Source organism: Elaeis guineensis, chromosome 1 (genome assembly GCF_000442705.2).
Source record: "Elaeis guineensis isolate ETL-2024a chromosome 1, EG11, whole genome shotgun sequence".
Taxonomy (NCBI): domain Eukaryota; kingdom Viridiplantae; phylum Streptophyta; class Magnoliopsida; order Arecales; family Arecaceae; genus Elaeis; species Elaeis guineensis.
In genome coordinates, this window is record NC_025993.2 from 69,238,711 (window position 1) to 69,244,032 (window position 5,322).

The following is a 5,322-nucleotide window of genomic DNA, read 5'->3' on the forward strand; positions in this document are numbered from 1 at the left end:
TGGAGCATAGAATTGTAAGGAGAAGATGTTCCAGATCCTACCTAAGTGGATACTGGTAGAGGCCAGGCACTTGCGTGGCTACATCAGAACCTCAGGCAGTGCTGCGATCATCTACAGGGTAATTAGATTACCCCTGAGGTATGTCTATATTTCTTATACTTTTAGATTTAATTTTAGATTTTAAATATCAGATAATAAAATTAGATCTAATAGATATTAGATCTAAAATAGTGTAGGATAAAATTTTTTAATTTATTTCATCCCAGATTTGATGAAATCTGAAAGATCCTACACAGGATTCCCTTCAGACTCTACTTGTAAGGCATAATATATTACGGCATCCGATGCTGTGAAGAAAGTTATGTGGTTACAGAAATTCATCAACAAGCTTGGAGTGGCACCCTCTCTTGATGGCCCCATCTTGTTGTACTGCGACAGCACTGGTGCGATTGCTCAAGTGAAGGAATTGAAGTCACATCAGCAGACCAAGCACATTCTACATCGTTACCACCTGGTCTGGGAGATCATGGATCATGGTGATGTTGAGCTTCAAAAGATCGACGGAAAGGAGAATCTGACTGACCCATTTACTAAAACCCTCGATGTCAAAGAGTTTGAAGACTATAAATCAAAGATGGGTATACAATATTGCATCGATTGGCTTTAGTCCAAGTGAGAGTTGTTAAGAATTGTGTCCCAAAGCCAATCATCAGTTTGTTGATGGCTGAGCTTATTATTGTAATTGTATATGAGTTATTGAATTAAGAAATATTATTTAATTTTCTCATCACTATGTACATCTTATTTTGAACTCCTGTTATATGATGAAGTCTTTAGGACTATTTGATTCGATATAGAAGGATATATCATTTAATCCTTAAACCTTAAGTCCACGATCAAATGATATACTATTATTATGACGATAGCTATATTAAGTATAGATCGTTGTGTGCCACGTACGTTGGTTGTCCTCTTAACCAAAGAGTGCGGAGACACTGGCATGGCATGCAAGTGAGATATAGGAGTATATTTCACTGAATGTCATCAATTGCTGAGTACTCTACTGTCAAGAGTAGCTTATGAAAGATATGAGTATAAGTGTCCCTCCGATCTGAGATCACCATGGTGACTTACAAGCAACTCACTATACTTTGGTGTTAAGCCACCAGAATTTCTAATTCAGTAATAAAAAACTTTTAAGCATAGTCAAGTACTTGAGAAGTCAGTGTATGAGTCAAAATAGAATTGACCCCTTTGAATAAGTAGGAGTTAATGTATCAGTGTGTTTCAATTCGGCCTCGATTGGGGTAATCCATATGATGGATTTTAAAAATTGAAATACAATGTGGATGACCATATTAGAGTTGACAGTTAAACCTTAGGTCACTTTGAGCATTTGGGTCAAAAGAATGAATTATACAATCACCACATGCCAACAGGTTCTTGAATGATGCTTTGCAATCTTTCAACCTATCTGGACATCGGGTATCATTACTAGATGGTCACTTTGATTGGTATAGAAAGATTGTTCTTATACTACTGACTTATGTTCAAACCTATGGGGTTACACTCAAAAGAAGTTGCTGACTGATCATATGGCTGATCGACGATTAAGAATTATTCTAGGATAAAATAGTCAATTTGATTGATGATTAATCCTACGCAAAAATTGTAATAAATTAATTTATTTGTTGGTGAATTGTAGGAGGATTGATCAGTGATTTATGTCACAAATTGACATAAAAAGTATCAATTAATATCTAAATTATCTAATTTTATTAAGAAATTGATATTTGTTATTATATTTTGCAGAAGAAGAGATCATCAATAGAAAGAACAAGGAAAGAGGATTCCAACGGCGCAAATTTTATGCAAAACGGAGTTAAATTGACCCAGGAATTGAAGAATGAAGAAAGAAGACTCAATTGGGTCAAACCCGAGTCAAATCAGATCAAAATTGATAAAAAATCAACTGATTTGGTGATCTGATTAGCCGCCTGATCCACAGCAACAGGCGCATGGACCATGGACCCATCGGCGCATCATAAATCCCCCTAACAACTCTCTAAAACCTCTTAGTCCCACATCGAAAGTTTTGAAAACCTTATAACCCCCAAATGCCTATAAAAAGCCCCCAAAGGTCCTTGTTTTATGTATTCTTCCTTCCGATCAAGCTTGTAACCCTAGATAGTGGGGTTTTTAGCTCTCTTTTCAAGCCTCGAGCTTTGAGGTTTTTGTAATAAATTTTTTTTATATAAAATCTTATTTTTATGCAATTTCATCTCTTTACATTATGCAATTTATTTTTCTTGCAATTAGGATAGTTTAATTTATGCAATTTAATTTTATGCAATTAGGTTAGTTTAAATTTTGCAGTTTAAATTTATACAATTAGGATAGTTTAATTTATGAAATTAGGGTAGTTTATTTTTCTGTATTTAAATTTTGCAAGTAGATTTAGATCATGTCTAGCTAAGCATCCCTTCTAGGGTTTGCGATGAAGCTAGATCATGAGTAGGGATTTTACATAGGGTTCTTTCTTTTTCTTAGGGTTTCTTTTTCTTCCTCTTTTGCCAAGAATTTTTGATGAACTACAGTTGGGTCAGAGTCCCTTCATAGTTCATGCTTGATTCAGTGCATAGGAGGAGAAAACCCTAAGGGAACCTAGTTATTACTCCCCTGTAAAGAATCTTGATGGGTTATCGTTGGACCTTAGTCCCTTCATAATCTATGCTTGGGAAAGACAAGAGGAGTAGTCGTTAGGATCATTAAGAAAAATTCTAGGTAGAATTCCCTAATCTAGATCTAGTGGATTCAAAAACCCTAGATCCTTAGTCTTATTGTCTTTAGCAAACAACTTTCGACTTTCGATTTTTGTTAAAGCTCGCTTGAGCATAGATTTGAAAATCATTTTTAAAACCAAGTCTCTGTGGGATCGACCCATACTCGCTGGTCGTGCTACTCTGCACACCGTGCGCTTGCGGTTTTATTTACAAATTTTAAGATTTGCACATCAAGTTTTTGGCGCCGTTGCCGGGGATTTGGCGTTTTAAATTGTTTTCAAATATTTGTTCTTCGTGCGTTATAACTCTCTTTCTTTTTTCTTTAGGTTTCTATATTTAGTTGGTGATTGCTGGAAAACTCAGGTACGCTTCTAATTTCTTTTTTATTATTTTTAGTTAATTACTTTTGCTTTTAGACCTAATCATTTGAATTTACTTAATCACAAAAAAAAATATATATATAAAACAAAACAAAAGACATTTCATCATCGTGAAGTAAAATATCAAAATAAAAAAAAAATTCTAAATTAAAATCTTTTACATTCTTGGTCATCTTGTTTATTTGTATTTGCATTTTCATAATTAATCTAAGGGCATCAACCCATTAACAAGATAAGGTGGGGATTTCATTACCCTTTCTTAGCCCAAAAACCATCTCCATCATATTGCATTACCTAGACTTTTAATCTTAAAATCAATTAGACGTCAACCTTAAGGAATTCGAGCTCAATAGGACAAGGAACCCTAAGAGTTCTACCAAGTTTGAGTTGTTTGATTAGTTGGTGTTTAGGCAAGTCCCTGAGAGTGGTTTGTTAAATTGGTTCAGTTGCTGGCCTGGCCAACTCGTTTGGTGTCTAGAAAGGCAACGATGAGTGAACCTCCCACCTCTTATACTTACCTGGCTAACTAGTTGATCAATCTCCACTTGGAAGGTTTGAAGGGTCATCTTGGAACAGTTAGGAGCTGTCTAGATTTAGGTTAACCCTAGGATAGATTGAGTTTAATTTATTGATTCACTTGTTTGAAAAAAAAAAAAAATTAAAATTTAAATTAATTTGGTTACTTTTCTTTAGATTTAGGACTCCTTAGGATCTTCTCTTTAGAACTTTTTCTCTTTTCTTTCTTTTCCTTATACATAAAAATTTTATTAAAAAAAAAAATTGTATAAACATCGAGAACCGTACACTTCGTGTGTGGAGAAGAGTGTCGGGTCGTCTAGTTAGAATTGAGTCAATTCCTGTTGTTCCAATGGCTGAACCAATCCAACCCATGACCCTTAAGGATTTGTGTTATCCAGTTGGCTCCATCCAACCATCTTGTATCAGGTTGCCCCAACCCACAGCTAACAATTTTGAAATCAAACCTCAAATCATAAATATGCTTCCAAAATTCACAGGATTAGAGGATGCTTATATATTAGAGAATTTGAGGAGGTATGTGCAACCATGAAATTGCAATTAACAGAGGATGAGGTCAAACTTAGATTAATCAACTTTGCCCTTAAGGACAATGCTAAGAAGTGGCTTTATAGTCTGCCAAACTATTCTGTCACTACCTGGGAGGGCTTTGTGAGAACATTTTTAAAAAAGTATTTCCCCCATCATAAAACAGCTAGGATTAGGAATGAAATAAATCAATTTTACCAACTAGCTGGTGAATCATTTTGGAAGTACTTTGATCGTTTCAAGAATCTTTTGACCCAATGCCCACACCATGGAATAGAAACTTGGAGACTATGCCAGATCATCTATGAGGGGTTAGATTCAAACTCAAGAACCATGCTAGAGTCCATGTGCCAAGGCCAATTTATGGACAAAGAAACTACTGAAGCTTGGCAATTCTTAGAAGACCTAGCCGAGAAAAATTTACAGTGGAAAACAACTAGGGAACCTGATAAAGCTACACCTTCAAGAGGAGGAATGCATCAAATTCAACCAACCCTAGCATCAGAGGTCAAGATTGCAACCTTAACACGTAGATTGGAAGCCTTAGAATTACAGAGACCAGCCAATGTAAATCAAATATCTGCACCCATGTGTAAAGGGTGCAATGCACCAGACCATATCTTAGAAGAATGTTCCTACTCGAATGAGTGTGCACAGGTGAATGCCACCTATCAAGGACCATTGAACAATCCTTATGCACCCACATATAACCCAGGTTGGAGGAATCACCCGAATTTCTCATGGTCCCAGAATCCTAATGTAGGCAATCCAAATTTCAATCAGCAAAATCTAAGGTCCAACCCAGTAATGAACAACCCGCCAGGCTTCCATGATAATGACAAAAAAATTACCTCTTTAGAGAAAAGCCTAGAAGCCATGATGAAGACACATACCAGCTTTATGCAAACCACGGGTCAATTCATAAGTAATAACACCCAAGCTATAGCCCGTCTGGAAATGCAAGTAAGTCAGCTGGCTTCGACCATTAGTGAACGAGAACATGGTAGGTTACCTAGCCAACCTGAGCCAAATCCTAGGAACCAAAATGGTCCACGACCCCAACAAGAAAACCAAGTTAATGGTGTAAATGCCAT

At 36.1% G+C, this 5,322-nt stretch overlaps 1 non-coding gene across 1 annotated transcript; it reads right to left on the reverse strand.

Annotated features, from left to right (window-relative positions):
- Positions 1 to 4,396: 4,396 nt before the first annotated feature.
- Positions 4,397 to 4,503, reverse strand: LOC140854914 (small nucleolar RNA R71). Its single transcript, XR_012138008.1, has one exon. It is a non-coding gene; the product is annotated as a small nucleolar RNA R71 (small nucleolar RNA).
- Between the last annotated feature and the right edge of the window lie 819 nt (positions 4,504 to 5,322).